Raw genomic sequence first — 12,942 nt, forward strand, 5'->3', positions numbered from 1 at the left:
CCTTGCTAGCCAAGAGACTAATGGGTAGTTGGCTGGATCCAGATTCTCGATTTGTTTGGAAAATTAGCTGGGCAAAATTTGCTGTTGTGAGCGTGCCAAGTCCTCTAACTTTCCTTCTAATTATTTAGGACTTTAGATACATTGTGAGATAAATTAGCAGAATAGGTTTATTATACAGAGGTTTTTGTTTCTTTTGTTTTAGAAAAAAAGTTACTAGCAAGATAGCAGAAGAAGGATTTATTCTGTCCTGATCCTAGGACATGGATACTGAGTGTCATCCTTTTTCAGAGATGAGAATGTTGCCAAGATGTAGCACACGTAAGCATAGGCGAGTCAAGGTAATTAGGTGCCTGCTTTTATGAAGAGGATGTAAAATCTGTATCTTCAGGTTAGTATGGCAAGTCTTTTTTTATCATACAATCTACAGACCAGCAGAGGTTGGCGTCAGTGGCTGCAGTGAGTTGCTTCCAACGCCTACTCATCTGCAGGAGGGGGGATCTTGAGAGCTACAAGTGTTTCAAGCTGAAGGGGAAGAAATGAGTCTGAGCACAGCAGGGACAGCTTGAGGAGGTTAAATTAACCTTAATGTTGACAGAACTGTAAATACATGCCAGTGCCTTCTTTTTTAACTGCTGAATCCTTTGACAGCTTCTGCTTCTTTCCACGGCAGGGTAGCTGGGTGACCTCACCTAGAGGTAGGTCACCATTTTGTCTTCTGGAGAATTTTAGCATGCTCTGCTTTTTGGACCTCTTAACTTCTGAAATAGTCATTTGACAAATTTTGCTGACATTTCTCTAATTAGAATGGTTTAGTTTGTCCCAGTAACGGGGCAAGATCAGCTGGGGTGCAAAGATGTATGTACCGAGTGGTGTCCGTGCACGTGCGCCTGGCCCAAGCAGGAACCGTAGGGCAACGTGCATGAGCTGTATTTGCTGAATGTGAGGTGTTTCCCTCTGTTCCCAGTGAAGTATAACTGTTTCCCTTAAAAGTTGTGTGTGGGTGAGTGGGAGGAAGGAAGGAAAGGCCTGTGGTGATGGACTATTCTAATAGCAATTTTTCGCTCTCTGCCTTAGAAACTTGATTGCTTAAGATCACAAATATTCTCCATTTAATGTGAGAAACAGTAGGTGGTGAGGGAATAGACTAATGAATTCTCTGACTGCGATTTTTGTGAGGGAGTAACAGTTTGCTTCAATAGGCGATGAAGCAGCCAGATGGTCAAGGGGTGGGTTTTTGTTGCATTTTTGGGCGTGGGGGTATGTACTACTGGAAGCAAATAATGCCGAAATGACAATGATAGGAAGTCAATGCTGATTCTTTTGAACCTTGACTTATTATGACTCTTTCAGATGTCTTTTACAGCTATGGGGAATAGTGTCTTAGAAGCAGCTAGAGTAAGAGCATCTTGGCTTCTGGAGGGCTGCTGAATACGGACCTCTGCCTCTAGGGCCTGCTTTTATAACCTGGATTAGCAAAGTCCAAACCAGAAGCAGTGGATAGCTCTCAGAAGAGGAATGTTTGTTGCTGCCTTTTTGATACCTTATGCAGCAGAAGTATCTGGCAGAGGTTTTGCCTGCCTGAAAGGCTTCCTATTTACCTTGTTCTGCTTCACCTAGCTCAGGCGATAGCTGGGTGAGGAAGAGCTGTGCGCTCCCCATTTGCTTTTCCACCAGCCGGGGAGGCAGGGGTTGCTGAGTTGAAGCCAGAGGTTGCTCTGTGTTTTCTGTTCTCAAACCACTTTCTGAGTCACTTCCTTTCCCTATGCTCTAAAAAAAAAGACAAAACACCCCCAAAAAAATCCCAACACCACGCAAAACCCCTTCAGGATTACCTCTTCAGTAAATTCTCCTGCAGATGTAAATTGAGGTAGAAGATGATGTTCTCTGTTCAGCCAGCTCTAGTAACCTCTTCCATGCTCAGCAACTCCTGTGCCAAATGGAGTTCTGCTGCTGAGCTTGCTAGGGTACAGTATTTGGTAGCCACAAAGGGATTTGTCCTTGCAGCTTACACTGTATCAAATCACTGATTTCCAGTCATCACATTGCACTGAATTTTAGGGTTTTAGAACTGCAGGAACAATAACTGCATACATGATGCAGCTCCAATGTCGCACAAATTGGTACTTCACAAGCATTTTGTGTTGTGTCTTGCATTTTGTGGAAGGACTGCACTGGTTGTAATGGGATGTGTGTCTCGTCCAGATTTTGGCAAGAGTACGGTTGTTTGTTTATTTGGTGCAGGAGTTGAACTGTATCTCATCTGATATAGCATGCCTCTTCCCCCCTACCCCCATGCCAGCCACAGTGGTTTACCAGCTGTGGTATGGTTATTGCTTAATTTGCAGTCAAACAGAATGCTCTAATATGCATACATGCTGGTCCAGCATTGAGCAGGTCTTCTTCTGTGGCTGGCTCCTTTCAGCTGAAGAATCTGTCTTTTTTTCCAGCTATATCAGTCAGCGTAATTAAAGACATTCTCTCTCCTTGCAAACAATCCTTCCTTAGATTAAGGTGGTTGTGACAGTGCTACTGTTCTTTCAAACAAACTTTGAGATGGGAAAATGGCAGGGTCTGGAGGAAGAACCCTGGGCTCCCCAGAGCCCCTGGCATCTGCGCTGAGGAAAAGAGACTTGTGGTAATGAGTTTTAAAAATGTTTCCATAAAGAAGCAGTTTGAGACTGGAATTGAAAACTTAGAGGAGGAGGGGAAAAGTTGCAATTAGTGCAAGAGTATTAGTATACTTACCAGGAGGTAAAAATCCTGGCAGCTATAATTAGGCAAGGTTATTCTCCCCTTTTCAATGAGTCATTCCTCAGAGAATGGATTAAATGTATTTTGTTTCTTTCTAAATCCTTTTCACTTGTTAAAACCCGAGTAGAAAAAGGAGAGGGAGTCACAGAAGAATGTATTAACAATGCAGAAAATGCAGACTCATAAAGATTACTGAATATTAACCTTGAGGCACGACAGAAATTTGGTTTTATAAGTGGCAGGTATGTTGGTACAAGTCTACTTTTCTTCCTTATATCCACTCCGATAAACAGTAAAGGAAAGGTAGCCATGTAGTGAAGCATGGATAGATTTGTATCATGGGGATTATATTCTCTTGGGGAAAAGTCCTTGGGGATTCAGTCTTTTAGGGTTGGATGTAGTGCAGAAGTACCTGGTGTCCTCTTCCTGCGCCCCGTGCTGACTGTGACTGAGCCACTTCTGTGTCTCAGTTGGCCAAATGTATAACTGCAATAACATGGCGTGAGCCTGAGCAAATAATCCTTCCTTTTATCATCACCTCTTACCAGCTTGAAACTTGAATAAAGGCAAGTTGGGAGATGCACCTGTATCTTCTAATAATGGATATCATTATCCTTAATGTTATTTACAGTGTTTCAGGTACCTTTGATGGAAGCCCTGCACAGGTGGAATGTGTGATTGCATTTGCCTAAGTAAGAGCTGAGTTTTCTCCTAAAAAAACCCCCCTATTTCACCTAATATTTAAGCATAGTCTTATCCAAGTTGGGAACTTGTGTCTCAAACAAGTGAGATAAGACTGATCAGCTGAAGCTCCTCTGAAAAGCAGTCTGTCTCCAGGGTGTAGCATTATAGAGGAGTAATGAAGACTGGAAGGGACCCCTGGAGGTCACGCAGTCCAGCCCCTCCTCAGATCATGTCCAGTTAGATCAGATTGCCCAAGGGCTACGTCTAGTTGAGGCTTGAATATCTTCAAGAGTGGAGGATTCATAAGCCCGGGAGACCTGGTTCAGTCTTTGACCACATTCAAGGTGAAAGAACCTCATACTTGGTCAGAATGTCTTGTGTTGCAGTTTGCGTCCATTGCCTCCCCTCCTGCCTCCGAGCACCCCTGAGAAGAGTCTGGCTCTGTCTTCTCTTGCTTTCCCATTAGGTAGTCAAAGACAGCAGTTGAACAGGAGCTGGGAGCCACGGCTCCCTCAGAGGCACTTCTCCTGGTCTGCTCCTGCATTGCCCTGGCCTGCCAGAGCCCAGCTGGAATGAGCAGAAGATGCTTGCGTGAGGGCTGGTGCTGGGGAGGTTGGTACCATGATGGGGGAACTTGGCTGGGCAGACAGCAGAAGTGCAAAAGGTCACATCACGTTCATACATGCAGCCCTGCAGGCCAGAGAAATGCACAGTTCCTTGGATTTGTTGTCCCTCTGCGGTTGTAATGAAATGGATGAGCTTCACTTATTTACATTGCAAAAGGGTTATTTGCTCAAGAAGATCATGGATGAGGAGAAAGGCATCTCCAAATGCTGACCTGGCTGACTTACAGCTAGAGAACAAATAAAAATATGAAATCCCAAGTGACATCTCACACTAATTTTGTTTTCATCCTGCTGTTGAATATGCATTTTTGCCATTTTATGGAGTAACTTCTTAGACATGTCCCCAAAACTTGAATTTTTGAATCCTTGTATTTAATTGCTTAAATGAAGTAACTACATCACATATAATTTAATTTCAAATTTTTCTTGTAAATGCCATTAAAATTAATAAACTGTTCTTTTTAAAGTATCAGCTTAAATTAATATCAGGTAAAAATAATACCAAAATACCAGCTATTCAGAGCAGAATGTTTTTCTTTGTAGAGGTAAGTGTCTACAACAATGGCACTTAATGAAAATGTCTAAACACTTGCAAATATATGTTTTAAGTACTGTGAAATCACTGTGAGGCATTTGCAGGCCTGTGCAGTCCCAGTAACTGCTTTACCTTTTCTATTGTTGAAGGGTGGTGGGTATTTAACAGCAGCAGGACAACAATGCTACCAACACAAGAGAAGAAAATACTTAGTTTGAACTTCTCCAAGGACACTGGAAGTCCTGTTGGGTGTAGTAAGTATTAGATACCCTGAGACCAATTTTCTAAAAGTATTTTGGTGCCTAATGGATGTGTGAAGCCACGTGGCAAGGATCTCCAAAGCACTTCAGTTCCAGGTGATGTTTACCAGTGATTCTGAGGGGTGATCCATGGCTTTGCCTTCTGACCTACTAGTGTCTGTATCATTCTGTCTTGCTTAGTGTTCAGTGAAGCACAAGAGGATCAGAACGGGAGTGCTCTGGTATCTTCTGCAAAGCAGCAATTCCCTGACCCTGATTCCCTGGTTTCTGAGCTCGGCAGCTCTTGGGACTCTTCACTCGTGATGACTCAACATGCTGTGATAAAGGCGTCATGGTTCTTGGAGAGGCGCTGCCTCTTGCTGAGTTGCCTCAGGCATGCTTACCTCTAGTTTGGAACAAAAGAATTAAAATTTTATATACTTTTTTGGAAACCTTGCCAAACCCTAATCTGCTTAGATGTCGTCATCATTTAAATGCAGACTGCGTAACAAGCTCAGAAGTACGCTGAATTTAACATAAATCACAAGTGAAGGCTGTGATTGTATTGAAACACTGGACAGTGAACCAGACCTGCTCCCTAGTAACATCTTAAATTGTCCAACCTAAATCATGCGGGGCTTGTGAGCAGGAGCTGCAATGTAATGCAGAGCAGAAGTGCTGCTTGCTATATATGGTCTGGCTTTGCTCTGGAGATCTCTCAGCATATGTCTGAGATAATCCTGAAGAAGGTAGTTCTGACACATTTTGCTTGTACTGTTTGTACTACGTACAGGAAAAGAGGAGGCGTGGAACAAAGGTTAGGAAATCAGTTGCTCATATATATATGTGAGGCCACAGATTAAATAGGCTCACAGACTTGTGATCTCAGGCACACAGGCATTTTGGACTTCAAAATACTTTTCTTCTTGATCTGACCAAAGAAACTTGGCAGCAGTGCAATTTTAATCTGTAAAACAACTTTGTACAAGGGATTTTGTGGGGGGCCATGTCTGTGTGGACAGTTTACAAGTCAAAAAATCTCTTCTCGGATTCCTGTTCTTGCAAAATGAGCCCCTGGGAGTGCTTCTGTCAAACTCGCTCTGAGATGCTGCACTTGTGTCTTTGCAGGGAGGAACATCAGGAAGAAATACTGCCAGATCAGGCTGCCAGTTGCATTCAGTAGCATCCGAGTTTTAACCCCCAATACATTTGTCTATCTAAGGATGTTTCTGATTCACAGCAGGTGAAGGGAAGCGCTCATTGTTGAAGGCCATGCCATCAAATGTCGAAGACTGGCTTCTACGTTGGCTTGGGATAAAGTTTTATTGCATTTGGGTATAAGTCCTTCCAGCAGTCTGCAGCATGTGCGATCAGTCTTCAGCTGCTATTTGGAAAGGCTGAAATTTTGCAGTAAGAAAGTAGTAGCAATAAGCAATAAGAAAGCTTTATTATCTCGTGTCAATATTCTTACAATATTAACTTCACATGGATTCCAAGAACTCTGTGCTATATTTAGATTTGTGTCCTCTGATGTATACTTAACAGTTTGGGGATTTAATAATAAATTAAAATACAGATGGTGCCCACTCTGCAACTAGCTGGATTATGTCATTGTAAGAGACTGGAACTGGAGCAGATAAAAGCAAAACTAGTTGTATTTTATAATTTAAGTATAATTTAATCTTATAAAAATTTAAGGTTATTTTATTAGTATGTTAATACATAGATACATTAAATCTCCAGCTCCTACTTAAAGGCTTAAGAAAATTCTTGGACGAAAAAGCAGTATGCTAAATATTCAAAACTGGAGGGATGAGAGACAACTCCTTCACTGTATCTGACATCCTCCCTTGTTCTGGGTAACCAAAAAAACCCCTCAGTTTCCAAGTGTCTTCATGTGTTCAAGGGTTTTAGATCTTACAAATCTAGTAGGATGCAGGAACGTTGCTTAAAACATTCTCTTTACGTTCATCTTCAGAGACAGCAAATAAATTCAACAAATATTTAGTCAATGTTAATAATTAATAAAAAAGAATACTACAAAAGAACCAGCTGTCTCTCCCTTCATCCCTCCTCCCCTTTGAATATATGGATGAAGTTCCAAGCAGCATTTCTGGAAATTGTGAAAATTTGGACTTAACATAATTAAGGTCTGAACCCAGCACAGACATCTGTACAGCAAGGTAAGTCACTGTATCTTTGCAGAACAATGGCTTAATAAAGTAGTGTAATATCCCCCAAATAAAAGTCTGGTGTTAAATGCTGCATTAAATGTAGTATTTTTAATCATTTCACTATCTAAATACCATTTCTTTAATAATCAGGATAATATTCAGTGGAAGAAATAATGAAAAGGTATGTTGATTCATTGTGAGATGAATCTGTCTATCCACCTCTTGTAGAACAGTGTGTTACAGTCTAGGTCAGAATGAATTAAAAAAAACCAAACCACTGTTCACTAAAAATATAAGGAAATTTTGAGGTAGGCTACATGGAGGCAGACAGGCAGCTTTTTGTACAGTGCTCATTTTGAGCATCTTTCTCCCTTCCCCCATTTCCTACTCTCAAAATGGATTCTTTGTATTGACAAGGTCAATATCTGTTAAAGACTTTTATTTTTAGTTTTTGAAAGGGGCAGGGATTTCTGAGGATTAGGAATCTTTTAAACTCCTGTGGTAGCAGGACTTGTTCCTGTCTCTTCGGTGGAGCTGCTTCTCCTTTTGCAGTTTGTCTTGCCTTTGTAATGCTGTTTGCCTGGCTTTTCGCTTGCAGCAGAAGAAAAGGCAAAGATCTGGTCAGCTGCTGCATGCACCCCAGATTTGCCTGTAATAAGAAAACAAATTGATGCAAGACTGTCCATGATTTTTCTTCAAGAGGGATGCTTTAGGATAGAAAACTGCTTTATATTCTATCTGCCAGCTTGACCTATTTGTGTGCACATCAGTAATCATCTCTCTTTAGAATTAAAAAAACCCCAACCTTATTAGGTTTTTAGGTCTTATTAGGAGCTTCCTCATGTTGATAACCAAGTCTTGCTAATTAACGGGAGAGATTGATTAGTGTGGTCAGGAGGGGAAGTTCTGGTCCGCAGTTTGTAAGCTCCCTGACCACCACTTCCCAAACAAGGATTTGTGCAGGAAAACAAATGACTATTGATCTTAGTAGCCTTGTGGTCTGTGGCGCATGCAAGAAGCAAGGGGAATCACAGTGAAAGTTTCTTTTCTTCTCTTTGATCTCTTCCACTAATGATTTATTTCCACTGGAGCTATCCGAAGAGGAGCTGTACAGTTTGGCAAGTAGGTTGACAGGCCATAATTAACAGAGAGCTAAGCTACGACTGACTGTACTAAAAAAATATGTCTGGGACTGTTTGCTGGCACTGAAACATCGTGTCCATGTCCACACAGCTAAAGCCTCTTGTCCTCTTAAACAGGGTGGAGATGCCCAAACTGGATGAATTCCTCAGCCATACTAACTCCCAAACCCAACTTGGAAGCTTTTTAGCAGAGTGCTGGTTCGCCTGGGGACCCGGCTGGGGACTGTTTTAGTAATTCAACAGTGTATTTGAGAGGTGAATGCTCGAGATCATTCCCTGTTGCTTCTTAACTTTTGTATTTTGAAAACAAGTGTGTTGCTTGCTTTACAGGAGTGAAGGGGTATTCCTAGAAGGACCGTTTCCATTACTATGTGGCACAGGAGCCTGCAGACCTCGGTCAAGCTGAGGCAGATGAATCTAAAATGGAGGAAACATCTGCCAGGCAAGGGGATCCTTCTCCAGCTGTGGAGTGGTTGAGGGAAAACTCTCCTGCTCCCTGGAGAGTTATGAGATTTTCCTCACCAGGTATTACAGTCCCTTCTCCCATCAGGCTGAACATCTCACGGCCAGCCTGTAGCCATCTCGCGTGCCCAGAGTTGTCCTGCTGGAATATGGACTCCTTCCTCTGGGGACAAAGAGCACGCTCTGAGAAACTGATGGAAAAAAAGGCAGATCCAAAGCGAAGCCTGGTCAAATCACCTATGAAAGCACTTACAGCATGTGTATGCTGCCTGGTAGAGTGTGCTAGACAAGACACAAGCACAGTTTCCTCCTGCTGCTGTTGTGGGCTGCAGCAGCACTGCTGTAATCAGAGCCTAGTGGTACCACCCCCCCACCCCCCCCCCCCATGGTACCTCTCATGTGAAAGCCACACTCAGATACACTTTCTACTGCTGACTAGCTCTTTATGTCTCAAACAGTCTCATGGCTTTGTGGGCTTCAAAATGTCAGGTCCCCACAAAACTGTGTCTATTTACAAACAAAGAAGCCTGTCCTTCTGGGGACAGAAGGGCAGACCCACGGTAATAAAGCCGAACTGAAAGCAGGAAATCTGAGGTTGAGTCTCCTGTGTTTTAGAGGAAGTGTCTCTCAGCTTTTGTTCCTCATCTGTAAATAGAGATGGTTTCCATTTTCTTATGTGCTTATGTTGCATGCTTGTGACAGCATGGGCTTGCTCACAGTGCACGCAGCTACAGAGCCACTACGGGGGAGTCCTGTAGCTGCGGGAGGACTCTAGGCACTGCTAGAATTATGAAAAGTAATAACCAGGTATATGTAGCTCTCTAGATGATGGGGATTTGGGGATTTGCACTTCCTTAGAATATATAGAAAACTCTCCCTGGAGGAATAAGGATTGTATTTATGTTTCATTCCTTCAGTGTGTAAGGAACCTTGTCTGGTTTTGAGTGAGGAAGGGATTGATGCTAGACATTATCATATGACAAAATTGCTTGTAACAGCAGGGGACTGAACTCAAGTAAAAGGATGGGGGAAGCCACGTTTAGTCCAGCATGACTGTGATTTGGGCATGTGTTTGTGTTTGTATGTAGAATTTAATCACTTGTCTACAGCTACACAGCACTGAAATCCTGCAGAAATATGGCATTTGTATCGCCTTGAAAAGGAGACACTAGCTATAAATGTGTGCTATGAAATATTCAGCACGCCTTCCTACTGCAGAGAGTTTGAAAGGCGTGCTGCTAATGTTGGTGTAGCACTGTCTCATTTGATTTCACACTCAATACGGTTTGTGCTAGCTGAGGATGCCACACGGACAGCTGATGTCTGTCAGTAGCTGGCTTGGGGACCGAGAGTGGTGAGTAAAGGTAATTGAAAGAGTAATTAGATTCGAATTAGTAGCTGTTAAGGCATCTGCCTTCTCTAGCTTTTCTCCTGCAGTATTATGCAGTCTTCCTAGATGACAACCCACAAACAGATTTAATAAGTGCTGTGTGTTTCAGATGACTAGAAGCTTCACGCTTCCACATTTTGTTGACTTCTTGCAAACTAAAGTATTCGGAGTTTTGGCTGTGACACAAGAAGCACATAATGAACAATGTCAGCTGTGTGTAAAGCTGAATACATGTATATTGATAGTACCGTTGCCTTTCACATTGTGCTGTTGTCTTAAATAGCCACAGGAATATGAAGGGAAAACATAAGCAGCTGCCCCATCCTCCCCGATTTCCTGCAATCAAAGCTTATGATACGTGCTCATGGGCACAAGATGTTATTTGTTATTATCTGCAGGCCTAGTCCTGTATTATCTTATCTCTCCAGGCCTTCTCTGACCTTTCTATACACGCCATGGTAGTATCTGACTGACCAGCCTGAGCTAGTGATTCCTGCAAGACATTGCTTGGTTTTGGCTGTCTCTAGAGTCAATGGAAAGGAAGGTGACCATTTGGGGAAGTCAGCTCCACAGTTACGGTATTACCTGAGCGTGTGTGCGTTGTTACGTTGCAAACTCCAGTGCCTGAAAGGGGATGTCTTTGTGCTCATATGTGAGAAACCTCTTATATAAAACACATACCCTTAGTAAAGCTATGCATGTTTTTGCTTTCGAAATGTCTGAAACTGCTTTAGGTTCCTGCCTCTTCCAGTGCCCACGCTGATGGATAGGGTACCCTGAAACCTTCAGGGTTATAGATCTACCAGTCAAGTACCTTTTCTGACTGCAGGCTAGGGCCTATAGTTTAGTACCAGTTAAAGCAGGTCTGTGCTAAGAGGGGATCTGCCTAACCCTTATGTTGTTTCTAGGCAGTACAAAGCATGCTCAGCATCTGACTTGTGGTGCTGAACTCACTTGCCTTCTGCGAGCGTTGGCTGCAATGACCATCAAACCAGTTACTCTGGTTGAGCTCACCTAACTTTAGTGTCTGGTTGTTTTGTTTCCCAGCAGAGCCAGTGGAAATTAAAGTACAATTAATCTGATTGTATAAAAGATGTCTAGTTCAGGATGAAACGAAGCAGTCCCTGAACTGTTCTTGCTGTTCCTGCCCAGCTCCCTGCAGGACTACGGAAGGAGCCTACGGTGACTTGGCTGAGATGTATGCTAGCCATAACCCACACCCGATTCAGTGGATACACCCTTGCTGTCTGCAGCTTTGAGGTCTGGAGAGCAGACTTTCTAATCAGTATCAAAGACATGAAATCATGTTTCTGGGCTCAACTGATGACAGCACAGGGTAAATGTGTCACTGGAAGTAGAACCAGTCCTGTTTCCTCTTTAATCTGATCCAACCTCATTTCTACCTACATTCCTGAACCCCGTCATTTCTGTTAATAGCCTTCAGCGAGCCAAAAGAAAATACTAGGCTCTGCCATCATCACAAGCACGAACTCTTTAATGTTCTAAGTAAATGCATTGTGCTATTTATGTTTCACTAGTCCCTGTTCTAAACAGGCCTGCGTCCCTAACAAAGCAAGCTGTCCTGAAACTTTGCTAATGCAGATATATTGCTGGCTTGGCAACCAGCTGGTTCGTGTATTCAGACTTTCCATTCACTCAGGGATAGAAATTGCCTGAGAGTTAAGCACACACGGAACAAAAGCTTTCAGATGTAATGACAAGAGTAGCAATAGTAACATAATTATTTAACAAAAAAATGTATTTTTAAGCACTTTCAAAAGGATTGTAATGCTTTTCCTCCATGTGATAAGTACTAAATTTCTTTTCTGATCACTAGGAGACTTTTTATTTTCCCCTTCTGCTTCCAACAATGCAGTCTTAGTCTGTTGCCTTTTAGCTGGAGTGACAAAATAAACGTTGTAGCTAAATGTGTGGTTTGTAAGGAAGTTGTTCTTGCAGGAGAAAACACTTTGTAGAGTCTCTCAGGACTCCTTCATCACTTGGACAGCTTATCAGTTCTTGTGCTGCTGCTGTTTATCAACTGTTTCTAAAGCTCTGCAGGTCACATTCTTGTAATAATTTGAGCTTCAGGTGCCTACAACCTGGAATATTTCGCTATGTTGGTATTCATAAACTAAACATGTCTGGGAATGTTCTCCGACGCTAAGACCATCTGGCACAGAATAGCCCACGTCCAGCTGTTAAACTAGTTAAACCTCCAAAAAAAGGATGATTGCATCCAAGCTGCCTGCAGCGAATAGTCATGATGGGAGCTGACATGTGCCCGTAAGTTGGTTGTGAAGGTGCTAGCTGGTCCAGGGCAAAATACTGTTAGGGACTTTTCTAATAGTTATACAGAAAATTGAGTTCTGGTGCCTGGGATTTTTTTTTTTTTTTTTTTGACGCTGTTTAATATTTACTAGTAGATATATAACTTTTGTTACGGTCAGCTTCATTGTTGGTTTTTGTTTTGTTTTTTTTTTTCAAACTACAGCACTTTTTCTGTCCACTAGCAAGGTGGTATTGCATCTAAACTCAGTTTGTGTTTGCTTTCAGACATAGGTTTGGCCTGGAATTTTACTTTTTTGTCTTAAATCTTAACTGCAGATTGGATACTGTTTTGGATAGTATTGTGAGAGCTTTTCCCAGTGAAGTCAACAATATTTCTGGCTCTATTTTTTTTTTGTTGTTGGTGGTTTTTTTGTTTGTTTCTTTTGTTTGTTTATTTGTTTTTTAAAGTTGCTTTTAGCACCTGTGATTCAAACTGATGTAGGTTGAATCAATATCAAGCCTCTTTATTATCTTACATTTACATATGACTTATGTTTATTACTTTTAAAAGCATGAGATAACTTTCACTGTGGGTTAAACCAATGTATTAGATCTTAATTCTAAGCTCATGAGACTTACTCCCTCAATCTTTTCCCTGAATATTTTTA

The sequence above is a fragment of the Grus americana genome, chromosome 2 (assembly GCF_028858705.1).
Source record: "Grus americana isolate bGruAme1 chromosome 2, bGruAme1.mat, whole genome shotgun sequence".
NCBI lineage: Eukaryota > Metazoa > Chordata > Aves > Gruiformes > Gruidae > Grus > Grus americana.